General features: G+C 42.8%; 3 non-coding genes across 3 annotated transcripts; all 3 read left to right on the top strand.

Annotated features, from left to right (window-relative positions):
• Positions 1-419: 419 nt before the first annotated feature.
• On the top strand, positions 420-491 carry trnah-gug (transfer RNA histidin (anticodon GUG)). The gene has a single exon. It is a non-coding gene; the product is annotated as a tRNA-His (tRNA).
• Positions 492-998: 507 nt separating this feature from the next.
• trnae-uuc (transfer RNA glutamic acid (anticodon UUC)) lies at positions 999-1,069 on the top strand. The gene has a single exon. It is a non-coding gene; the product is annotated as a tRNA-Glu (tRNA).
• Positions 1,070-27,007: 25,938 nt separating this feature from the next.
• trnar-acg (transfer RNA arginine (anticodon ACG)) lies at positions 27,008-27,080 on the top strand. Its single transcript has one exon. It is a non-coding gene; the product is annotated as a tRNA-Arg (tRNA).
• Positions 27,081-27,388: the final 308 nt, after the last annotated feature.

Raw genomic sequence — 27,388 nt, 5'->3', positions numbered from 1 at the left:
CAGGGGTGAGGTTGGTCTCAAAGTCCCTGGATCAAACCTGTGAAATGAGGCTGGTTTTCACTACAGCAGGTAAAAGGTGTGCCTCTTCATCCAGCATATGGTTTTCTGTCACAAAAAAAACAAAAAAACAAAAAAACTGATCAGGCTACGGGAGGTTGATGTGCCTGAGGTTCATTTTCTCACACAACACAACGGCCTGCATGTTTCCAATAAAGGTCAAAATCAGATTGCAAGATTTTGTTAGAAGTAAGGTGGGAATTTGCATTTACTTAGTACAGGTTGCCTTGCTATGAGTATAGCACACGCAATCAACATTTCTCACTGTACCAGGCCAAAGAAGTGCCAGAATGTCCCACGCCGCATCTAGCAGTTGATTTTCTGGCCGAGTGGCACCCCTCCTCATTCCAGAAGTGTGGAGTGCCGTGATCGTATAGTGGTTAGTACTCTGCGTTGTGGTCGCAGCAACCCTGGTTCGAATCCGGGTCACGGCATGGAGTTTTCTACCTCACCCCTGAATCCTAAGGTTGAGCATGTCTTTTCCACTCGAAAAGCACAAGTAGATCGGACGACGGCTCCATGGGCCAGTGGCGCAATGGATAACGCGTCTGAATACGGATCAGAAGATTCTAGGTTCAACTCCTGGTTGGCTCAGTTCCCTTTTACCTCACTCCAAAGGTGTGCCTTTGCAACCCACTCTGGCAGCTGAGTTTCCGGCAGACCACTCATAATCTCTGGAATGCTGCGAGTCATGATCCTACTCAAGTCAGCACGCTGGCTTACTATAGCTGGCTTCCAAGTTTGCCATGTGGAAAGCAAAACGAGGCAGGCCGACAGTGTGCCGGTGCCTCCCGCTCGTGGTCCAGCAGCTGATTTTCTGGCAGTATAACAGGTCTGTGACGATCAGAACGTAGTGGTTAGTACTACGTGGCCCCGGAAACCCCGGTTGGGACGCGATTGACCGCGCTGCATTTTCTCATTTTCCTGAGCAGGCGCGGATGTCCCATATGGTCTAGCGGTCAGGATTCTTGGTTTTCACCCAGGCGCCCGGGTTCCACTCCCGGTATGGGAACGGTGCTTTAGTGTATGGCCCAAGTTGAACTTAGTTTAGCTTCTCCAGCTGAACGCTTGACTTAGTAGAAATGACAGCATAAGTAGTTAGGTTCTCATTTCCACAAGCTTTCTGTGGGCCAGTGGTGCAATGGATGAATCATAAGATTCCAGAATCAACACCTGGAGGATTTGCTTTAGCTCTCTCTTACCCCGTCCAACATCCTGGCCCCGTCTGATCGCTAACTCTAATAGACTAGTAAAGCTGCCGCTCTGAATCTGGCTGTAGTAGCCCCTTTTCAGGGGTGAGGTTGGTCTCAATGTTCCTGGATCAAACCTGTGCAAAGTGAAATGAGGCTGGTTTTCACTACATCCAGCATATGGTTTTCTGTCAAAAATAAATAAATAACTTATCAGGCTACGGGAGGTTGATGTGCCTGAGGTTCATTTTCTCACACAACACAACGGCCTGCATGTTTCTAATAAAGGTCAAAATCAGATTGCAAGATTTTGTTAGAAGTTAGGTGGGAATTTGCATTTACCTAGGACAGGTTGCCTTGCTATGAATATAGCACACGCAATCAACATTTCTCACTGTACTACGCTTTTCAGGGATGAGGTTGGTCTCAACGTCCCTGGATCAAACCTGTGCAAAGTGAAATGAGGCTGGTTTTCACTACAGCAGGCAAAAGGTGTGCCTCTTCATCCAGCATATGGTTTTCTGTCACAAAAAAAAAAAAAAAAAAACTGATCAGGCTACGGGAGGTTGATGTGCCTGAGGTTCATTTTCTCACACAACACAACGGCCTGCATGTTTCCAATAAAGGTCAAAATCAGATTGCAAGATTTTGTTAGAAGTTAGGTGGGAATTTGCATTTACCTAGTACAGGTTGCCTTGCTATGAGTAAAGCATACGCAATCAACATTTCTCACTGTACCACGCTTTTCAGGGGTGAGGTTGGTCTCAACGTCCCTGGATAAAACCTGTGCAAAGTGAAATGAGGCTGGTTTTCACTACATCCAGCATATGGTTTTCTGTCACAAAAAAAAAAAAAAAAAAAAAAAAAACTTATCAGGCTACAGGAGGTTGATGTGCCTGAGGTTCATTTTCTCACACAACACAACGGCCTGCATGTTTCCAATAAAGGTCAAAATCAGATTGCAAGATTTTGTTAGAAGTTATGTGGGAATTTGCATTTACCTAGTATAGGTTGCCTTGCTATGAGTATAGCACACGCAATCAACATTTCTCACTGTACCACGCTTTTCAGGGGTGAGGTTGGTCTCAACGTCCCTGGATCAAACCTGTGCAAAGTGAAATGAGGCTGGTTTTCACTACATCCAGCATATGGCTTTCTGTCAAAAAGAAATAAATAAAAAAAAAACTCATCAGGCTACGGGAGGTTGATGTGCCTGAGGTTCATTTTCTCACACAACACCATGGCCTGCATGTTTCCAATAAAGGTCAAAATCAGATTGCAAGATTTTGTTAGAAGTTAGGTGGGAATTTGCATTTACCTAGGACAGGTTGCCTTGTGTTGTGCATAAAAATGACATGAAATAAACACGAGGGAGACTGAGTATGAGTAAATATGTAATTTTATTGGTAATTCACAGGACGGGTGGGTGCGTAGTCTGGAGGAGAGTAAGAGGGGGAAGAAAATGGGGTGCGTCCTGGGGACATGGGGAAATCAGGGTGGGTGAAGTGAACGGACCACTGAGAGTCGGGCGGACTGGTGGGTGAGAAGAGGGACGAATGGTCGGGGCCCGGATCAGAGAAGACAACATCATCCTCGGATTGGAAGCTAGAGGGGGGTTCTGGTTCTGACTGTGTAGAGGCGTCAACACGCACGTTCGTGGGGCAGATTCTGTACCGAAGAAGAGGGGGGAACCCCGGGTCTCTATTCTTAGGGGGGGTGCTGCGAAGATAGTTAAGTAGCATCATGATATCAGCCGTGAGATGCACAAGCTGGTAATGAGTGTCCAGATCCAGATCCAGGTCCAGTAACGGAGAGAGAGGGGACTGACGACGGGCACCGGCACCTAGACATACAGAAGCGGTTTTAGTCAGAGGTGGATAAATTGGTAAAACACTTTAAAGATCTTTATGGGTTATTAGTCGAAATAGTCAAAAGAAGTGTACGAGCTGAGGAGTGCTAAAATACACACACACACACGCTCGTACAGTCAAGGGCGGGCAAGTAGACACAACATACACACACACACTCTCTCTTTCTCATACACACACACGAATAACTTTAATAATATCTTATAGTAATAGAGAAACTCTATAAAAAACAGAATAGTAGGATATGCAGGACAGTAGAACTGTAATGATATTAAGAAGTTGGAAGTACAGTAAACCGCTTTTCAAGTAGTATAAATATATATAAAATAAGAAATATAGTGCAAATATGAAAATAAATTATAAACGAGAAATACAGGAAAAATAGAAAAATATAACTTACTCATGATTCAGATGGTGAAGATTCTCGTCTCGCAAGGAAAGCCTTAATTTTTAGAGAACCATGAAGAGAGCCAGTTATAAGGGTGGCTGGGTCAAACTGCCCCCCCCCCTCGAGATAACGATAAGACCAAGGTCCCTCCCGGTTGTTTAGTCATCTTGTCTACGTCATTTTATTTCCCTAGGTAATTGAGAATCCTGGTTTCTGACCACCTAGGTAATTGAGAATCCTGGTTTCTGACCACCTAGGTAAATGAGAATCCTGGTTTCTGATTCTCTATGTAATTCAAAACGCTGGGTTTTTATTTTCTGGGTTATTAGAAATGCCTGGGTTCTGATTCTATGTGTAAGTGAAATAGGCCTTTTCTGGAAACATATGGGTTATCTAGTGTGTAAATACAGTATAAATACTGGAGCTTAAGCTCAGGGTATTGGGATCACTTCTGAGAATTCTCATCGGTGTGGATCTCGTGTGGTGGAATGGAACAATAAAGCTGGACCCTTGCTTCTTCTCACTCACGGCTGGTGTATTTTTTCTATCTCCAACTGGGCTCAGAGGTAGATGTGAGTATTGGCTTCTAAGTTGAGTTTTAAATGTTTTTGGGTAATAGGCTAAATTTGAGCCAACATTTGGCACCCCAGATGGGACTGGGCTAAGATCTATATGTCTGGAATCTCTCCTGTGGTACTTCGCTCTCTAAGCAACAGACAGGCCGTATAGGAAAAGGCATTGCAGACGCCTGTTATTTCAAAGCTCTGTTTTAGTGGTCTGTTGCTACGACTGAGAAGCCCCGGGGTGGGAAGAAAGACTAAGTGGGTCTCCAAAAGAACCTGGAGTGAGTGAGAAGAGGTAAGAGAAGTGTGGATTGTAGAAGATTGTACTTATTGTAATTGTATAAGGTTCATAAGACTGTGTAAGGATATGGCATATGTGTTGTGTGAGTGAAAGTCCTGCAATACCGCTGGAGGAAGGGAAAAAAGGTAGAAAAAAGAGAAGAGAAATAGAGAAATACTCCAGGGCGGGGATAGAAAGCAGGTGGAAAATGAGGCCTCAGACCCCAGATACCGGCTACTAGACTAGACTAGCAGACTAGTGGCGGCTGCATTGGTGGGGACCCCTAATACCGCTGGAAAAAGATTAGATAAAAGATAGATAGATTAGATTCCAGGGCTGGATAGAGAGGGGAATAAATCCTGGGCCCAGGTCCGGGTCGTGCAATACAGCATGCCCAGTGTATGAATGGAATATGTACTAACAAATGTGTGTGCTTAAAATATATGTGCTTATAATATGTATAATATGAGTGTGGTGTGAGAGCGTGTAAGTTTTGGAGACAGGGAAAATGTATTTATTAGTGCTCTGAACATGAGCTCCATACCTAAAGTATTGGATAAGTGGGATAAGATTCAGAGAAAAGAATTCTTTTGGAGAAAGTTGGATTTAATTTGTATGACTGTAAGCTTCATGCATACGGAGCTGGTATGTAGGTGCTTTATACTTTGAAAACTTCATGTAGTAACATAAATAAGCGTAATAATGTGGAATACAATGTGTGTATGGGAGCTTGCCTGCGTTGTTGATAGAACGGAGGGGTGTATGTGTGTGTTCTTGTCTGTCCTTATCTGTGCGTCTGTGTGGAAATAGGGAGGAAGGACAAGGGGAAAAAAAACAAAAAAAAAAGGAAAAAAAAACAAAACAAAAAAAAAAAAAGGGAAAAAGATTGTGTGATCCGGGAACAGGAAAACTGAAGGTGGGAGAAAAGTATATTGTCGGGGCCATTATTGAGAAATGACTGCCACAAGGCCCACACGGGTGAGGTTTCCAACTCAGGACGGGGAAAGTAGGCGGCTGCAGCATCCACAGGGACACAATGGAGCCCGCGTGAAAGAAATACAAAACGATGCAGGAGTAAGTGAAATTTTGTCCTGGTTAAAACGGGGGGCTCAAAAAGACGGTGCGGGAATATGGCGCAGTGTAGAAGGGTTGTGTATAGCCCCAGTCAGCCGCCTCCCACGCTTGATCAAAGACACCCATGGCGTGGATCATGTCAATAAGACTGAAATGATCCGGAAAATCCGTCAGGAATGGTGGTCCCCTCAGCTGGCCTCACAGGTGGACCAAATGGTGAACGCATGTGCTGTGTGCATCAACCACAACGTGCGAAAGAACCTCACCACCCCCTTAGGACATATTCCCCCGCCGACGGGACCGTTTCGGCATCTAATGATGAATCATATAGACATGGGAGCGGAGTTCCAGGTAGATGGGAAACGCTTCCTTCTGGTCATAGTGGACCGCTTTAGCCAGTGGGTGGAGGCGACTGCTACTTCTGAGGAAGATGTGGAGTCCGCCGCTAAATTTTTATGTTGTGAGGTCATACCTCGATTCGGGATCCCTGATTTTTTGAGTTCAGACAATGGCATCCACTTCGTAAATAACGTCCTTAAGTATGTTGCATCGGCCTTGAAGGTTGATCATAAGCTAGGATGTGTATATCTTCCTGAGTCCCAAAGCACGATGGACCCAGGGTACCGCACCCTAACTAATAAATTGGCAAAAATATGCGATGACTCACACCTAAACTCAAATCCACCGACAGTTATATTCACAGGTTAGAGAAGCAATCCATGGTGGGGACGGGGTACGGGAGGATGTACGTTTAGTGGCCCCCGGGGATAGAGTACACATTCGTATGTTTCAGAGAAATAGCCCCCTCGGGGCACGTCGGGAAGGACCCTTCACTGTGGTCGCTGCAACCGCCTCGGCTGTGAGAGTTGAAGAGAGAGATCACTGGTACCACTTAAACCAGTGCGTCCGTGCCGGAGCAGATACGGGACGGCGAGGACCAACAACCCCAGGCCCTGCCACTACAGGGCAGCCCATGGGGACGGAGGTGTTAACCGACAGCGACTCGGATACCTCACTTATGGGTCCGGCCTACGGCACTCGAGCCCAGGCTAAACGACGGGCTGTGGAAAGGCTAGATAGACCGGCCCAGTCGGATGCTGGTAGCTCAACAGGCTCTTCGTTCCTCTCCTCTCCATACGATGATATTGACCCTGTTACCTCCCCCCGAGCTGAAGCGGGAGACGTAGCTGCCGTCCCGCTAGTAACCCCACCAGAGGCAGAATTGTTATCAACACTCGCCACTCTCTGGCAATCTGATAACCTTGATGACCCCATGCCTATGAGCACTATTGATTTGGATATGCTGCAGGCCCTTGAGGTACAGTTAAGCACACCTCCCCCCGTGCCCCCTGAGCTCCAGTCTCCGCAGGGATCTTTACACACTCCCCTACCATTGAGTCGAGAGAACACTGGTTCAGCAGAGTAGCTGGGGTGGGGGCGCCTTATACCACAGGGCTAAGAGTTCCTGTTCAGACCAGAGGGTGATGTTCGGAAGAACACACCTTCATTGTATAATTTACTGATCATGATCTAGACTGCGTACAGTCCTATATATAGATTGTGACAGGTCAATAGCTTGCGTGCCTTTAACTGTAATTGGAAGTCGGTATGATTCCCTGTTTGTAAACTGAATGAGGACGGTTATCTAAACCACCGAGCGCGCGAGAGAGGGAGAGAGCGCGTGCGAGAGATTTCTGTTTTTTCCCCTTTTTCCAATCCTTTAGTTATCTCACGCTCTACATTAAAGTCAAAGTGATTCAATGTATATATATATATATATATATATACGTGGATATATTCCTGTAAAAATTAAAATCAATCAGCATGTCTTGATGTTATCAGTCCGGAGAGAACTTTAATAATAGTTTATGTGGTGTGCATTGTGCCACTTAGTTTCCTCTGCACAGACATCTTTGCCTGACTAATGATAAAATTAACATGTGAACCTGTTCGTTTTGAGTGATATTAATAAAAAACCCTGAAAAGTAAAACCGACCCGAGGTAACAGCCTCTGGCTGATCGCAATGTGGTCTGTATCAGGCTAGGTCACATCCTCCCTGTTGAGATAATGTTGAGCCTAAACATTTGGTTTTAGAGAGCAGTCTACCTTCATGAACTGACTCGCTAACAAGAGCTGGAGTAACCATAACTAATTTGTGTAGGTGATTCCTATACGGGTATGTGTCTATACAATATCTTAAGCAGTGTAAGTGCGAATTCTTCTGGCGTGTGGTATTCATGTTGTATAATGCGGAATAATTTCTGCATGTTTTCTCTTTAAATGCTGTGTATATGTCCAATGATAAGTAATTAGTAAGATCAGATGGCAGTAGTAGTCTGCACATCTTAAATTATTTGTAATGTGTTGTACGCCTGTTACAGATGTGATATCTAAGTCCGTAACATTAGAATAAGGTGATGATTACTTAATGTGGAATTCGGGTTTTGCAGGGAGTACGAGTATCTGGATTAGACAGCCTTGCATAATGGTTCCTTTTGCCGACATGTTGTGCTGATATGAGTTTGGGAGGTAGTTTAATTACGGTCCCTTTACAACAGTGTAATTTGAAGTGATTTGTTTTTTCCTGAACCGTAGACTGGTGAATAGAATAGAGTAGTTATGCAAATATATGGGTGTGTGTATATATATATACATATACGGTGTGCTATGGATATGTCATACAAAATATACGAGTTACAATATTTAAATAATACAAAGCAGTGGTCACAAACTCGAGAAAGGGAGGATATACTGCACAACCTCTGAAGTGAATTGAATTGATAATACGTTATACAGCAGCTGAGAACTGATAAAAACTGAGAGCTAAGAACTAGATGCAGGTGTGTGTGATCTGGGAATTGCAGTTCATGGCAGCCAGCCATGTTTGTGGACCGCAGTGAAGGATGGGAAATGTGGTTTGTGATATGAGTAGATTTAACACTACCTTAATATGGTCAAATACAGTTTAAATGAAATGGATAAAATTATAGGGCGAATCTTATGCTTCTTACAATTGTGCGTTCAGCCAAGGTAACAACTTGGTGGTAAATTGAAACAAAGCTCACAGATGATAAATTTTATTTTAGACTAAGTTAAATACATATTCACATTCCTCCAAAGTGAGCAACATTTAAATGTCATGTATGAAGGATCTGAGTGATATTTTGAGTACAGTATTTTGGTACAGTTATAAGTTAATAAGAAACAAAATGCATGTACATGCATGTATACCATTTAGACTAAAGACTAGTGCTGTACACATAGAACCAAATTCACTAGGTTGTTTTGAATGAAAATTAGTGGGATAAAAGTGGCTAGAGGACTGTAAATGCATATCTAGATCTCAACCTCATTTACTCTATTTTAGTTCTATCTTATTGGGATTATCACTCGTTAGCACAGATGGAATGTTAATATGTTCGGGTAGTGTGCACCACAAATTTCCAGACTAAAGGAATTTTGGTTTCCTTTCTCAATATCTTTCTGGTAAATGAAAAACAGGAAGGGATAAGAATGTATCTTTGTCAATTGGGTTTGTACTTTTAAAAGTAAACGGACTAGAACTATTTTACAGGGATAACTATACATGAGAGTGGAAAACCCCTTTAAGAGAGGTGTTATTCGATTGATTAGAGCAGTGGAGATTACTTTAGTAATTTTTTTTTTAAATGATTTGATAGACCAACATTATTTAATCTCTGCAGCAATATTTCCTGATTCACTGTGTTGAGAGCCTCTTCTAAATCAACAGACAAGGAAGTGCAGAGGGTACCGTGACATTGTTTTAAGACTTTCAAAACAACAGTTGTGCTGATATGTTTATATGACCTTAGACTTCTTGCAGACTGATAACATGTGAACGGTTCACTGAAAAAGCTGTCTACAAGGGACAGGAGGCTTTAGGATTGGACTGTAATGATCTAATATAGTTGGATGTCCCTGATTTAATTTAATAAAATAAAATAAATAAAAAAGAAAGCTGATTTCCAAATTTCTGGTATAACCCCGTTGTCAATGAAGGATTAAAATGATAAGTTAAAAGAGATAAAATAATATCAACTGCTAAGTTTAGAAATACAGACTCCACACAATCAGGGCCTTGTGATGTGTTTATATCGAACTTGAGTGATCTGTAAACATTAGAAGTCTTAACACGTTAAAAACTGAACTCCTCGTGTCGAATTGTTTTTAATAGCTTACTGCTTTATTAAAATCAGGGTATAGTAAATCACGATGAATATTCACCGTTTTAAGACCGAGATCTGATGCATAAATTGAACATTTAATGATGGGTTTTGCAGTTGTGTGTTCCCAGTTGTCTGTCTCCAGTTTCCAGTACTATTGTCCTGTAAACAATATCTTCGATCCTCAGAAAAAGGATGAAAGGACATGCCCACTTAGTCTAGCATTATTACAGCAAGCTGTGATAACAAAAGCGATAAGTTTTGCGATACAACCAACCCACCCAGTAACCATTATTTATAGTATGATGGATATAGAATACATATATATATATATATATATATATATATATATATATATATATATATATATATATATATATATATATATATAAGATGTCCCAACTGTAACCTATAACTGTAATTCCATTCCACATGATATTATTATTGATCAGCGCTTTTTTCCAAGTGACTGCATGTGAGAGCTCAAGGCCGTGACTCCCCTTAACATGCCTAGATTAGTAGGACACCTGGAAGCGTCTCCTTCGGGGGCTGTGGGCTCCCCTGCGGTGTACTCCTCTGTGGTCATAGACTCCCTTGCACGCTCCCAAGGCCGTCAGGACATGATTGGGGTCATCCTCCGCCCCATAAAAGCACAACAAATGTTCCTGGACGTTATCAAGTATGGTCTGCAGTAGATCACTGATTGCTCACTAAAGGACAACATCCTGAGATCCGGGTGTTCTTTGGACAAGCCTGACATTGAATGGACCTATGCTTTGCACCTGAACTATGGCTGGCAAACTACAACAAAGACTGTGTCTTACGTGTGACTGAAAGGGGGGGTGCTGCTTGGGGGGGTCCCGGCTCAGGAGAATGGGGCGCTTACAGGGCTGAAGTTTATGTATTGAAAACATTGGATTTGGTGGCACAAGGATTGCCAGGCTGGAGAGGCTCTCTTAGTGTGGATCATTGGGAAAATTGCTCTCTCACACATCGATCTTACGTTCATCACACCAGGTCATTTCTATTTTGAAAGAACAGGATATAGGGATATGGGGTTAATCTATGTACCACCCGAACTAAAATTCTTAAACCTGTTAGTGTGCCTAACTCACCAACTGTGGTGTTGTAATGGTGTAATTAATTCTGTGGAGCCAGTCACTGAGAACACTCACGATTGCCCAGCCGAAATTCGTATTTCGTTGAGCTTAAAAGTTTTGGGTCCGAAATTTCACAAACATTATGAACACCCTGTTCTGCCCAATTGGCTGAATTGAAGTCTATCACTAAAGAATGCAACCTGGTTAAGGGTAGAATTGTTAAAAAAAATTAAAAAATAAATAAAAAATAATATAAATACTGACGTTTAGGCCCATGGATTGTGTCGTCTGTTTGGAGTTGTTTGAATGCAATGAGGTTCTATGAAAAAATTGGAACGCCACTTATCGAACAGATAGTTTAATTGAATTCTGACTGCACTTCTTGCTGTATGTATTACAGCTGCCCATGATCTTAGTTAGTGTGCGAGGGGGAAGGTAGAGGAATGATCTCTGTACTTGCAGGCAACGGTGGAGGATCACCTGAAGTGTGCTCAAAATTATTTATTTTTTCCTTGACCTTGGATAGGTCTGGCATACCCTGATTTGTGTTTGATGTAATTTGTGCTGATACTAAACGTATTTTGGTAGATGCTCTACCTCTTGCACTAATGACCTATCACATGCAGACTAACAGCAATATGTATCTAACACCGCATGAAATGCTTACGGGTCGACCCATGTCTGTGTCTGTTCCTTATGATGGACGGCCGCTGGAGTAATTGCAGATGAATCAAAAACATATATAAGACCACTAACTATTATGTATGGAGCTATATATTCACAGGAACACAGCTGAGTGCAGTGTTATGTGTGAGGCGTCACCGACTCAACGGGGGGAGGAGGTGTTCACCGGAGGTGTTCACCCGGAGGTGTTCACCCGGAGCCGCGAGAGAATGCTGACTATGAGAATGCCTCAATCCTCCAATGACGAGATGGTGGGGAACACGTGAAGGTCCGGTACGAAGCTTCAACGGGGGGTCTGCTCAGTCAGTGGCAGACAGGATGAGAAGATGTGCAGATCCATGCCCTGGGTGTACGTGCTAGCCTAACCTCTCCCCAAAGGGTGGCTCTCTACAGTACGTAAAGTGCTTGAGCTGAAGACAACCAGCATACAGAGAGATATTGCATACAACAGACTGTCAAGTATTGTTATAAAATGTTATAAAATGTTTGTGATATGACGCACTCAGGCATGAGAAAAGTATAATGGTGCTGCCGAGCACATAGTGCTGGCAGGGTGGGAATTTTTCCTCGTAGGAGGTTTTTTCACCCACCCCTGACTGCAAAAGACTGGGGTTTGGTTTTTGAGGGGAAGCAAAAATCTGCAGGTCCCGACAAATGCAAAACTGTGGGCTGACAGGCCTAGTTGAGAAAGATAGGGACGTGTAGATCCAATCAAGTAGTTAGTTATTGTAGTGGCCACTCATACGTACGGCAGTAGTAGTAGTAATGAATGATTAGGGGAACTCAGTTAATCACACTTATAATCGATGTAGGCAAACAAAGTATAATCAAGGTAGTTAGATTCGAAATGAGATATATATATACATAGTTAAAAGGAGAAGTTAAGGGTTAAGAGTTATGGCTAGGTACATCTACACATGTCTCCCACCAGGTCTAAAAAACCTCCTCAGCTCTATTCGGATCAGTGTTGCGTAGAAGTGGTTATTGTAAGGGACCCATTGGATTACGGGGACGGGCGCAGGAATTAGCGTGGGACGGCCAGGGGGTGCGGCAGAACCAGTTTTTCCACAGATACCCGCTTAATTAAGGTATTGTATGAGGCTTCATAGCCTCAGAGGGGGGAAATGTTGTGGATAAAAATGACATGAAATAAACACGAGGGAGACTGAGTATGAGTAAATATGTAATTTTATTGGTAATTCACAGGACGGGTGGGTGCGTAGTCTGGAGGAGAGTAAGAGGGGGAAGAAAATGGGGTGCGTCCTGGGGACATGGGGAAATCAGGGTGGGTGAAGTGAACGGACCACTGAGAGTCGGGCGGACTGGTGGGTGAGAAGAGGGACGAATGGTCGGGGCCCGGATCAGAGAAGACAACATCATCCTCGGATTGGAAGCTAGAGGGGGGTTCTGGTTCTGACTGTGTAGAGGCGTCAACACGCACGTTCGTGGGGCAGATTCTGTACCGAAGAAGAGCGGGGAACCCCGGGTCTCTATTCTTAGGGGGGGTGCTGCGAAGATAGTTAAGTAGCATCATGATATCAGCCGTGAGATGCACAAGCTGGTAATGAGTGTCCAGATCCAGGTCCAGTAACGGAGAGAGAGGGGACTGACGACGGGCACCGGCACCTAGACATACAGAAGCGGTTTTAGTCAGAGGTGGATAAATTGGTAAAACACTTTAAAGATCTTTATGGGTTATTAGTCGAAATAGTCGAAAGAAGTGTACGAGCTGAGGAGTGCTAAAATACACACACACACACGCTCGTACAGTCAAGGGCGGGCAAGTAGACACAACATACACACACACACTCTCTCTTTCTCATACACACACACGAATAACTTTAATAATATCTTATAGTAATAGAGAAACTCTATAAAAAACAGAATAGTAGGATATGCAGGACAGTAGAACTGTAATGATATTAAGAAGTTGGAAGTACAGTAAACCGCTTTTCAAGTAGTATAAATATATATAAAATAAGAAATATAGTGCAAATATGAAAATAAATTATAAACGAGAAATACAGGAAAAATAGAAAAATATAACTTACTCATGATTCAGATGGTGAAGATTCTCGTCTCGCAAGGAAAGCCTTAATTTTTAGAGAACCATGAAGAGAGCCAGTTATAAGGGTGGCTGGGTCAAACTGCCCCCCCCCCCTCGAGATAACGATAAGACCAAGGTCCCTCCCGGTTGTTTAGTCGTCTTGTCTACGTCATTTTATTTCCCTAGGTAATTGAGAATCCTGGTTTCTGACCACCTAGGTAATTGAGAATCCTGGTTTCTGACCACCTAGGTAAATGAGAATCCTGGTTTCTGATTCTCTATGTAATTCAAAACGCTGGGTTTTTATTTTCTGGGTTATTAGAAATGCCTGGGTTCTGATTCTATGTGTAAGTGAAATAGGCCTTTTCTGGAAACATATGGGTTATCTAGTGTGTAAATACAGTATAAATACTGGAGCTTAAGCTCAGGGTATTGGGATCACTTCTGAGAATTCTCATCGGTGTGGATCTCGTGTGGTGGAATGGAACAATAAAGCTGGACCCTTGCTTCTTCTCACTCACGGCTGGTGTATTTTTTCTATCTCCAACTGGGCTCAGAGGTAGATGTGAGTATTGGCTTCTAAGTTGAGTTTTAAATGTTTTTGGGTAATAGGCTAAATTTGAGCCAACATTTGGCACCCCAGATGGGACTGGGCTAAGATCTATATGTCTGGAATCTCTCCTGTGGTACTTCGCTCTCTAAGCAACAGACAGGCCGTATAGGAAAAGGCATTGCAGACGCCTGTTATTTCAAAGCTCTGTTTTAGTGGTCTGTTGCTACGACTGAGAAGCCCCGGGGTGGGAAGAAAGACTAAGTGGGTCTCCAAAAGAACCTGGAGTGAGTGAGAAGAGGTAAGAGAAGTGTGGATTGTAGAAGATTGTACTTATTGTAATTGTATAAGGTTCATAAGACTGTGTAAGGATATGGCATATGTGTTGTGTGAGTGAAAGTCCTGCAATACCGCTGGAGGAAGGGAAAAAAGGTAGAAAAAAGAGAAGAGAAATAGAGAAATACTCCAGGGCGGGGATAGAAAGCAGGTGGAAAATGAGGCCTCAGACCCCAGATACCGGCTACTAGACTAGACTAGCAGACTAGTGGCGGCTGCATTGGTGGGGACCCCTAATACCGCTGGAAAAAGATTAGATAAAAGATAGATAGATTAGATTCCAGGGCTGGATAGAGAGGGGAATAAATCCTGGGCCCAGGTCCGGGTCGTGCAATACAGCATGCCCAGTGTATGAATGGAATATGTACTAACAAATGTGTGTGCTTAAAATATATGTGCTTATAATATGTATAATATGAGTGTGGTGTGAGAGCGTGTAAGTTTTGGAGACAGGGAAAATGTATTTATTAGTGCTCTGAACATGAGCTCCATACCTAAAGTATTGGATAAGTGGGATAAGATTCAGAGAAAAGAATTCTTTTGGAGAAAGTTGGATTTAATTTGTATGACTGTAAGCTTCATGCATACGGAGCTGGTATGTAGGTGCTTTATACTTTGAAAACTTCATGTAGTAACATAAATAAGCGTAATAATGTGGAATACAATGTGTGTATGGGAGCTTGCCTGCGTTGTTGATAGAACGGAGGGGTGTATGTGTGTGTTCTTGTCTGTCCTTATCTGTGCGTCTGTGTGGAAATAGGGAGGAAGGACAAGGGGAAAAAAAACAAAAAAAAAAGGAAAAAAAAACAAAACAAAAAAAAAAAAAGGGAAAAAGATTGTGTGATCCGGGAACAGGAAAACTGAAGGTGGGAGAAAAGTATATTGTCGGGGCCATTATTGAGAAATGACTGCCACAAGGCCCACACGGGTGAGGTTTCCAACTCAGGACGGGGAAAGTAGGCGGCTGCAGCATCCACAGGGACACAATGGAGCCCGCGTGAAAGAAATACAAAACGATGCAGGAGTAAGTGAAATTTTGTCCTGGTTAAAACGGGGGGCTCAAAAAGACGGTGCGGGAATATGGCGCAGTGTAGAAGGGTTGTGTATAGCCCCAGTCAGCCGCCTCCCACGCTTGATCAAAGACACCCATGGCGTGGATCATGTCAATAAGACTGAAATGATCCGGAAAATCCGTCAGGAATGGTGGTCCCCTCAGCTGGCCTCACAGGTGGACCAAATGGTGAACGCATGTGCTGTGTGCATCAACCACAACGTGCGAAAGAACCTCACCACCCCCTTAGGACATATTCCCCCGCCGACGGGACCGTTTCGGCATCTAATGATGAATCATATAGACATGGGAGCGGAGTTCCAGGTAGATGGGAAACGCTTCCTTCTGGTCATAGTGGACCGCTTTAGCCAGTGGGTGGAGGCGACTGCTACTTCTGAGGAAGATGTGGAGTCCGCCGCTAAATTTTTATGTTGTGAGGTCATACCTCGATTCGGGATCCCTGATTTTTTGAGTTCAGACAATGGCATCCACTTCGTAAATAACGTCCTTAAGTATGTTGCATCGGCCTTGAAGGTTGATCATAAGCTAGGATGTGTATATCTTCCTGAGTCCCAAAGCACGATGGACCCAGGGTACCGCACCCTAACTAATAAATTGGCAAAAATATGCGATGACTCACACCTAAACTCAAATCCACCGACAGTTATATTCACAGGTTAGAGAAGCAATCCATGGTGGGGACGGGGTACGGGAGGATGTACGTTTAGTGGCCCCCGGGGATAGAGTACACATTCGTATGTTTCAGAGAAATAGCCCCCTCGGGGCACGTCGGGAAGGACCCTTCACTGTGGTCGCTGCAACCGCCTCGGCTGTGAGAGTTGAAGAGAGAGATCACTGGTACCACTTAAACCAGTGCGTCCGTGCCGGAGCAGATACGGGACGGCGAGGACCAACAACCCCAGGCCCTGCCACTACAGGGCAGCCCATGGGGACGGAGGTGTTAACCGACAGCGACTCGGATACCTCACTTATGGGTCCGGCCTACGGCACTCGAGCCCAGGCTAAACGACGGGCTGTGGAAAGGCTAGATAGACCGGCCCAGTCGGATGCCGGTAGCTCAACAGGCTCTTCGTTCCTCTCCTCTCCATACGATGATATTGACCCTGTTACCTCCCCCCGAGCTGAAGCGGGAGACGTAGCTGCCGTCCCGCTAGTAACCCCACCAGAGGCAGAATTGTTATCAACACTCGCCACTCTCTGGCAATCTGATAACCTTGATGATCCCATGCCTATGAGCACTATTGATTTGGATATGCTGCAGGCCCTTGAGGTACAGTTAAGCACACCTCCCCCCGTGCCCCCTGAGCTCCAGTCTCCGCAGGGATCTTTACACACTCCCCTACCATTGAGTCGAGAGAACACTGGTTCAGCAGAGTAGCTGGGGTGGGGGCGCCTTATACCACAGGGCTAAGAGTTCCTGTTCAGACCAGAGGGTGATGTTCGGAAGAACACACCTTCATTGTATAATTTACTGATCATGATCTAGACTGCGTACAGTCCTATATATAGATTGTGACAGGTCAATAGCTTGCGTGCCTTTAACTGTAATTGGAAGTCGGTATGATTCCCTGTTTGTAAACTGAATGAGGACGGTTATCTAAACCACCGAGCGGGCGAGAGAGGGAGAGAGCGCGTGCGAGAGATTTCTGTTTTTTCCCCTTTTTCCAATCCTTTAGTTATCTCACGCTCTACATTAAAGTCAAAGTGATTCAATGTATATATATATATATATATATATATATATATATATATATATATATATATATATATATATATATATATATATATATATATATATATATATATATATATATATATATATACGTGGATATATTCCTGTAAAAATTAAAATCAATCAGCATGTCTTGATGTTATCAGTCCGGAGAGAACTTTAATAATAGTTTATGTGGTGTGCATTGTGCCACTTAGTTTCCTCTGCACAGACATCTTTGCCTGACTAATGATAAAATTAACATGTGAACCTGTTCGTTTTGAGTGATATTAATAAAAAACCCTGAAAAGTAAAACCGACCCGAGGTAACAGCCTCTGGCTGATCGCAATGTGGTCTGTATCAGGCTAGGTCACATCCTCCCTGTTGAGATAATGTTGAGCCTAAACATTTGGTTTTAGAGAGCAGTCTACCTTCATGAACTGACTCGCTAACAAGAGCTGGAGTAACCATAACTAATTTGTGTAGGTGATTCCTATACGGGTATGTGTCTATACAATATCTTAAGCAGTGTAAGTGCGAATTCTTCTGGCGTGTGGTATTCATGTTGTATAATGCGGAATAATTTCTGCATGTTTTCTCTTTAAATGCTGTGTATATGTCCAATGATAAGTAATTAGTAAGATCAGATGGCAGTAGTAGTCTGCACATCTTAAATTATTTGTAATGTGTTGTACGCCTGTTACAGATGTGATATCTAAGTCCGTAACATTAGAATAAGGTGATGATTACTTAATGTGGAATTCGGGTTTTGCAGGGAGTACGAGTATCTGGATTAGACAGCCTTGCATAATGGTTCCTTTTGCCGACATGTTGTGCTGATATGAGTTTGGGAGGTAGTTTAATTACGGTCCCTTTACAACAGTGTAATTTGAAGTGATTTGTTTTTTCCTGAACCGTAGACTGGTGAATAGAATAGAGTAGTTATGCAAATATATGGGTGTGTGTATATATATATACATATACGGTGTGCTATGGATATGTCATACAAAATATACGAGTTACAATATTTAAATAATACAAAGCAGTGGTCACAAACTCGAGAAAGGGAGGATATACTGCACAACCTCTGAAGTGAATTGAATTGATAATACGTTATACAGCAGCTGAGAACTGATAAAAACTGAGAGCTAAGAACTAGATGCAGGTGTGTGTGATCTGGGAATTGCAGTTCATGGCAGCCAGCCATGTTTGTGGACCGCAGTGAAGGATGGGAAATGTGGTTTGTGATATGAGTAGATTTAACACTACCTTAATATGGTCAAATACAGTTTAAATGAAATGGATAAAATTATAGGGCGAATCTTATGCTTCTTACAATTGTGCGTTCAGCCAAGGTAACAACTTGGTGGTAAATTGAAACAAAGCTCACAGATGATAAATTTTATTTTAGACTAAGTTAAATACATATTCACATTCCTCCAAAGTGAGCAACATTTAAATGTCATGTATGAAGGATCTGAGTGATATTTTGAGTACAGTATTTTGGTACAGTTATAAGTTAATAAGAAACAAAATGCATGTACATGCATGTATACCATTTAGACTAAAGACTAGTGCTGTACACATAGAACCAAATTCACTAGGTTGTTTTGAATGAAAATTAGTGGGATAAAAGTGGCTAGAGGACTGTAAATGCATATCTAGATCTCAACCTCATTTACTCTATTTTAGTTCTATCTTATTGGGATTATCACTCGTTAGCACAGATGGAATGTTAATATGTTCGGGTAGTGTGCACCACAAATTTCCAGACTAAAGGAATTTTGGTTTCCTTTCTCAATATCTTTCTGGTAAATGAAAAACAGGAAGGGATAAGAATGTATCTTTGTCAATTGGGTTTGTACTTTTAAAAGTAAACGGACTAGAACTATTTTACAGGGATAACTATACATGAGAGTGGAAAACCCCTTTAAGAGAGGTGTTATTCGATTGATTAGAGCAGTGGAGATTACTTTAGTAATTTTTTTTTTAAATGATTTGATAGACCAACATTATTTAATCTCTGCAGCAATATTTCCTGATTCACTGTGTTGAGAGCCTCTTCTAAATCAACAGACAAGGAAGTGCAGAGGGTACCGTGACATTGTTTTAAGACTTTCAAAACAACAGTTGTGCTGATATGTTTATATGACCTTAGACTTCTTGCAGACTGATAACATGTGAACGGTTCACTGAAAAAGCTGTCTACAAGGGACAGGAGGCTTTAGGATTGGACTGTAATGATCTAATATAGTTGGATGTCCCTGATTTAATTTAATAAAATAAAATAAATAAAAAAGAAAGCTGATTTCCAAATTTCTGGTATAACCCCGTTGTCAATGAAAGATTAAAATGATAAGTTAAAAGAGATAAAATAATATCAACTGCTAAGTTTAGAAATACAGACTCCACACAATCAGGGCCTTGTGATGTGTTTATATCGAACTTGAGTGATCTGTAAACATTAGAAGTCTTAACACGTTAAAAACTGAACTCCTCGTGTCGAATTGTTTTTAATAGCTTACTGCTTTATTAAAATCAGGGTATAGTAAATCACGATGAATATTCACCGTTTTAAGACCGAGATCTGATGCATAAATTGAACATTTAATGATGGGTTTTGCAGTTGTGTGTTCCCAGTTGTCTGTCTCCAGTTTCCAGTACTATTGTCCTGTAAACAATATCTTCGATCCTCAGAAAAAGGATGAAAGGACATGCCCACTTAGTCTAGCATTATTACAGCAAGCTGTGATAACAAAAGCGATAAGTTTTGCGATACAACCAACCCACCCAGTAACCATTATTTATAGTATGATGGATATAGAATACATATATATATATATATATATATATATATATATATATATATATATATATATATATATATATATATATATATATATATATATATATAAGATGTCCCAACTGTAACCTATAACTGTAATTCCATTCCACATGATATTATTATTGATCAGCGCTTTTTTCCAAGTGACTGCATGTGAGAGCTCAAGGCCGTGACTCCCCTTAACATGCCTAGATTAGTAGGACACCTGGAAGCGTCTCCTTCGGGGGCTGTGGGCTCCCCTGCGGTGTACTCCTCTGTGGTCATAGACTCCCTTGCACGCTCCCAAGGCCGTCAGGACATGATTGGGGTCATCCTCCGCCCCATAAAAGCACAACAAATGTTCCTGGACGTTATCAAGTATGGTCTGCAGTAGATCACTGATTGCTCACTAAAGGACAACATCCTGAGATCCGGGTGTTCTTTGGACAAGCCTGACATTGAATGGACCTATGCTTTGCACCTGAACTATGGCTGGCAAACTACAACAAAGACTGTGTCTTACGTGTGACTGAAAGGGGGGGTGCTGCTTGGGGGGGTCCCGGCTCAGGAGAATGGGGCGCTTACAGGGCTGAAGTTTATGTATTGAAAACATTGGATTTGGTGGCACAAGGATTGCCAGGCTGGAGAGGCTCTCTTAGTGTGGATCATTGGGAAAATTGCTCTCTCACACATCGATCTTACGTTCATCACACCAGGTCATTTCTATTTTGAAAGAACAGGATATAGGGATATGGGGTTAATCTATGTACCACCCGAACTAAAATTCTTAAACCTGTTAGTGTGCCTAACTCACCAACTGTGGTGTTGTAATGGTGTAATTAATTCTGTGGAGCCAGTCACTGAGAACACTCACGATTGCCCAGCCGAAATTCGTATTTCGTTGAGCTTAAAAGTTTTGGGTCCGAAATTTCACAAACATTATGAACACCCTGTTCTGCCCAATTGGCTGAATTGAAGTCTATCACTAAAGAATGCAACCTGGTTAAGGGTAGAATTGTTAAAAAAAAATAAAAAATAAATAAAAAATAATATAAATACTGACGTTTAGGCCCATGGATTGTGTCGTCTGTTTGGAGTTGTTTGAATGCAATGAGGTTCTATGAAAAAATTGGAACGCCACTTATCGAACAGATAGTTTAATTGAATTCTGACTGCACTTCTTGCTGTATGTATTACAGCTGCCCATGATCTTAGTTAGTGTGCGAGGGGGAAGGTAGAGGAATGATCTCTGTACTTGCAGGCAACGGTGGAGGATCACCTGAAGTGTGCTCAAAATTATTTATTTTTTCCTTGACCTTGGATAGGTCTGGCATACCCTGATTTGTGTTTGATGTAATTTGTGCTGATACTAAACGTATTTTGGTAGATGCTCTACCTCTTGCACTAATGACCTATCACATGCAGACTAACAGCAATATGTATCTAACACCGCATGAAATGCTTACGGGTCGACCCATGTCTGTGTCTGTTCCTTATGATGGACGGCCGCTGGAGTAATTGCAGATGAATCAAAAACATATATAAGACCACTAACTATTATGTATGGAGCTATATATTCACAGGAACACAGCTGAGTGCAGTGTTATGTGTGAGGCGTCACCGCCTCAACGGGGGGAGGAGGTGTTCACCGGAGGTGTTCACCCGGAGGTGTTCACCCGGAGCCGCGAGAGAATGCTGACTATGAGAATGCCTCAATCCTCCAATGACGAGATGGTGGGGAACACGTGAAGGTCCGGTACGAAGCTTCAACGGGGGGTCTGCTCAGTCAGTGGCAGACAGGATGAGAAGATGTGCAGATCCATGCCCTGGGTGTACGTGCTAGCCTAACCTCTCCCCAAAGGGTGGCTCTCTACAGTACGTAAAGTGCTTGAGCTGAAGACAACCAGCATACAGAGAGATATTGCATACAACAGACTGTCAAGTATTGTTATAAAATGTTATAAAATGTTTGTGATATGACGCACTCAGGCATGAGAAAAGTATAATGGTGCTGCCGAGCACATAGTGCTGGCAGGGTGGGAATTTTTCCTCGTAGGAGGTTTTTTCACCCACCCCTGACTGCAAAAGACTGGGGTTTGGTTTTTGAGGGGAAGCAAAAATCTGCAGGTCCCGACAAATGCAAAACTGTGGGCTGACAGGCCTAGTTGAGAAAGATAGGGACGTGTAGATCCAATCAAGTAGTTAGTTATTGTAGTGGCCACTCATACGTACGGCAGTAGTAGTAGTAATGAATGATTAGGGGAACTCAGTTAATCACACTTATAATCGATGTAGGCAAACAAAGTATAATCAAGGTAGTTAGATTCGAAATGAGATATATATATACATAGTTAAAAGGAGAAGTTAAGGGTTAAGAGTTATGGCTAGGTACATCTACACATGTCTCCCACCAGGTCTAAAAAACCTCCTCAGCTCTATTCGGATCAGTGTTGCGTAGAAGTGGTTATTGTAAGGGACCCATTGGATTACGGGGACGGGCGCAGGAATTAGCGTGGGACGGCCAGGGGGTGCGGCAGAACCAGTTTTTCCACAGATACCCGCTTAATTAAGGTATTGTATGAGGCTTCATAGCCTCAGAGGGGGGAAATGTTGTGGATAAAAATGACATGAAATAAACACGAGGGAGACTGAGTATGAGTAAATATGTAATTTTATTGGTAATTCACAGGACGGGTGGGTGCGTAGTCTGGAGGAGAGTAAGAGGGGGAAGAAAATGGGGTGCGTCCTGGGGACATGGGGAAATCAGGGTGGGTGAAGTGAACGGACCACTGAGAGTCGGGCGGACTGGTGGGTGAGAAGAGGGACGAATGGTCGGGGCCCGGATCAGAGAAGACAACATCATCCTCGGATTGGAAGCTAGAGGGGGGTTCTGGTTCTGACTGTGTAGAGGCGTCAACACGCACGTTCGTGGGGCAGATTCTGTACCGAAGAAGAGGGGGGAACCCCGGGTCTCTATTCTTAGGGGGGGTGCTGCGAAGATAGTTAAGTAGCATCATGATATCAGCCGTGAGATGCACAAGCTGGTAATGAGTGTCCAGATCCAGATCCAGGTCCAGTAACGGAGAGAGAGGGGACTGACGACGGGCACCGGCACCTAGACATACAGAAGCGGTTTTAGTCAGAGGTGGATAAATTGGTAAAACACTTTAAAGATCTTTATGGGTTATTAGTCGAAATAGTCGAAAGAAGTGTACGAGCTGAGGAGTGCTAAAACACACACACACACACGCTCGTACAGTCAAGGGCGGGCAAGTAGACACAACATACACACACACACTCTCTCTTTCTCATACACACACACGAATAACTTTAATAATATCTTATAGTAATAGAGAAACTCTATAAAAAACAGAATAGTAGGATATGCAGGACAGTAGAACTGCAATGATATTAAGAAGTTGGAAGTACAGTAAACCGCTTTTCAAGTAGTATAAATATATATAAAATAAGAAATATAATGCAAATATGAAAATAAATTATAAACGAGAAATACAGGAAAAATAGAAAAATATGACTTACTCATGATTCAGATGGTGAAGATTCTCGTCTCGCAAGGAAAGCCTTAATTTTTAGAGAACCATGAAGAGAGCCAGTTATAAGGGTGGCTGGGTCAAACTGCCCCCCCCCGAGATAACGATAAGACCAAGGTCCCTCCCGGTTGTTTAGTCGTCTTGTCTACGTCATTTTATTTCCCTAGGTAATTGAGAATCCTGGTTTCTGACCACCTAGGTAATTGAGAATCCTGGTTTCTGACCACCTAGGTAAATGAGAATCCTGGTTTCTGATTCTCTATGTAATTCAAAACGCTGGGTTTTTATTTTCTGGGTTATTAGAAATGCCTGGGTTCTGATTCTATGTGTAAGTGAAATAGGCCTTTTCTGGAAACAAATGGGTTATCTAGTGTGTAAATACAGTATAAATACTGGAGCTTAAGCTCAGGGTATTGGGATCACTTCTGAGAATTCTCATCGGTGTGGATCTCGTGTGGTGGAATGGAACAATAAAGCTGGACCCTTGCTTCTTCTCACTCACGGCTGGTGTATTTTTTCTATCTCCAACTGGGCTCAGAGGTAGATGTGAGTATTGGCTTCTAAGTTGAGTTTTAAATGTTTTTGGGTAATAGGCTAAATTTGAGCCAACACTTGCTTTGAGTATAGCACACGCAATCAACATTTCTCACTGTACCACGCTTTACAGGGGTGAGGTTGGTCTCAATGTCCCTGGACCAAACCTGTGCAAAGTGAAATGAGGCTGGTTTTCACTACAGCAGGCAAAAGGTGTGCCTCTTCATCCAGCATATGGTTTTCTGTCACAAAAAAAAAAAAAAAAAAAAATGATCAGGCTACGGGAGGTTGATGTGCCTGAGGTTCATTTTCTCACACAACACAACGGCCTGCATGTTTCCAATAAAGGTCAAAATCAGATTGCAAGATTTTGTTAGAAGTAAGGTGGGAATTTGCATTTACTTAGTACAGGTTGCCTTGCTATGAGTATAGCACACGCAATCAACATTTCTCACTGTACCACGCTTTTCAGGGGTGAGGTTGGTCTCAACGTCCCTGGATAAAACCTGTGCAAAGTGAAATGAGGCTGGTTTTCACTACATCCAGCATATGGTTTTCTGTCAAAAATAAATAAATAAATAAAAAAACTTATCAGGCTACGGGAGGTTGATGTGCCTGAGGTTCATTTTCTCACACAACACCACGGCCTGCATGTTTCCAATAAAGGTCAAAATCAGATTGCAAGATTTTGTTAGAAGTTAGGTGGGAATTTGCATTTACCTAGCAACAAAGCAACATCCTGGCCCCGTCTGATCGCTAACTCTAATAAACTAGTAAAGCTGCCGCTCTGAGTCTGGCTGTAGTAGCCCCTTCTCAGGGGTGAGGTTGGTCTCAACGTCCCTGGATAAAACCTGTGCAAAGTGAAATGAGGCTAGTTTTCACTACAGCAGGCATATGGTTTTCAGTCAAAAAAAAAAAAAAAATTATCAGGCTACAGGAGGTTGATGTGCCTGAGGTTCATTTTCTCACACAACACAACGGCCTGCATGTTTCCAATAAAGGTCAAAATCAGATTGCAAGATTTTGTTAGAAGTTAGGTGGGAATTTGCATTTACCTAGTACAGGTTGCCTAGCTATGAGTATAGCACTCGCAATCAACATTTCTCACTGTACCACGCTTTTCAGGGGTGAGGTTGGTCTCAACGTCCCTGGATAAAACCTGTGCAAAGTGAAATGAGGCTGGTTTTCACTACATCCAGCATATGGTTTTCTGTCAAAAATAAATAAATAAATAAATAACTTATCAGGCTACGGGAGGTTGATGTGCCTGAGGTTCATTTTCTCACACAACACCATGGCCTGCATGTTTCCAATAAAGGTCAAAATCAGATTGCAAGATTTTGTTAGAAGTTAGGTGGGAATTTGCATTTACCTAGTACAGGTTGCCTTGCTATGAGTATAGCACACGCAATCAACATTTCTCACTGTACTACGCTTTTCAGGGATGAGGTTGGTCTCAACGTCCCTGGATCAAACCTGTGAAATGAGGCTGGTTTTCACTACAGCAGGCAAAAGGTGTGCCTCTTCATCCAGCATATGGTTTTCTGTCACAAAAAAAAAAAAAAAAAAACTGATCAGGCTACGGGAGGTTGATGTGCCTGAGGTTCATTTTCTCACACAACACAACGGCCTGCATGTTTCCAATAAAGGTCAAAATCAGATTGCAAGATTTTGTTAGGTAGTTAGGTGGGAATTTGCATTTACCTAGTACAGGTTGCCTTGCTATGAGTATAGCATACGCAATCAACATTTCTCACTGTACCACGCTTTTCAGGGGTGAGGTTGGTCTCAACGTCCCTGGATAAAACCTGTGCAAAGTGAAATGAGGCTGGTTTTCACTACATCCAGCATATGGTTTTCTGTCAAAAATAAATAAATAAATAAAAAAACTTATCAGGCTACGGGAGGTTGATGTGCCTGAGGTTCATTTTCTCACACAACACCACGGCCTGCATGTTTCCAATAAAGGTCAAAATCAGATTGCAAGATTTTGTTAGAAGTTAGGTGGGAATTTGCATTTACCTAGCAACAAAGCAACATCCTGGCCCCGTCTGATCGCTAACTCTAATAAACTAGTAAAGCTGCCGCTCTGAGTCTGGCTGTAGTAGCCCCTTCTCAGGGGTGAGGTTGGTCTCAACGTCCCTGGATAAAACCTGTGCAAAGTGAAATGAGGCTAGTTTTCACTACAGCAGGCATATGGTTTTCAGTCAAAAAAAAAAAAAAAAATTTATCAGGCTACGGGAGGTTGATGTGCCTGAGGTTCATTTTCTCACACAACACAACGGCCTGCATGTTTCCAATAATGGTCAAAATCAGATTGCAAGATTTTGTTAGAAGTTAGGTGGGAATTTGCATTTACCTAGTACAGGTTGCCTAGCTATGAGTATAGCACACGCAATCAACATTTCTCACTGTACCACGATTTTCAGGGGTGAGGTTGGTCTCAACGTCCCTGTGCAAAGTGAAATGAGGCTGGTTTTCGCTACATCCAGCATATGGTTTTCTGTCAAAAATAAATAAATAAATAAATAAACTTATCAGGCTACGGGAGGTTGATGTGCCTGAGGTTCATTTTCTCACACAACACAACAGCCTGCATGTTTCCAATAAAGGTCAAAATCAGATTGCAAGATTTTGTTAGAAGTTAGGTGGGAATTTGCATTTACCTAGTACAGGTTGCCTTGCTATGAGTATAGCACACGCAATCTACATTTCTCACTGTACCAGGCCAAAGAAGTGCCAGAATGTCCCACGCCGCATCTAGCAGTTGATTTTCTGGCCGAGTGGCACCCCTCCTCTGTTCAGAAGTGCGGAGTGCCGTGATCGTGTAGTGATTAGTACTCTGAGTTGTGATTGCAGTAACCCCGGTTCGAATCCGGGTCGCGGCATGGAGTTTTCTACCTCACCCCTGAATCCTAAGGTTGAGCATGTCTTTGTGACCTCTAGCCCTTTTCCGCTGGAAAAGCACAAGTAGATCGAACAATGGCTCCATGGGCCAGTGGCGCAATGGATAACGCATCTGACTACGGATCAGAAGATTCTAGGTTCAACTCCTGGTTGGCTCAGTTCCCTTTTACCTCACTCCAAAGGTGTGCCTTTGCAACCCACTTTGGCAGCTGAGTTTCCGGCAGACCACTCATAATCTCTGGAATGCTGCGAGTCATGATCCTACTCAAGTCAGCACGCTGGCTTACTATAGCTGGCTTCCAAGTTTGCCATGTGGAAAGCAAAACGAGGCAGGCCGAAAGTGTGCCGGCGCCTCCCGCTCGTGGTCCAGCAGCTGATTTTCTGGCAGTGTAACAGGTCTGTGACGATCATAACGTAGTGGTTAGTATTACGTGGCCCCGGAAATCCCGGTTGGGACGCAATTGAC

The sequence above is a fragment of the Ictalurus punctatus genome, chromosome 9 (genome assembly GCF_001660625.3).
Source record: "Ictalurus punctatus breed USDA103 chromosome 9, Coco_2.0, whole genome shotgun sequence".
NCBI lineage: Eukaryota > Metazoa > Chordata > Actinopteri > Siluriformes > Ictaluridae > Ictalurus > Ictalurus punctatus.
This window is presented reverse-complemented; position numbering and strand designations above follow the sequence as displayed.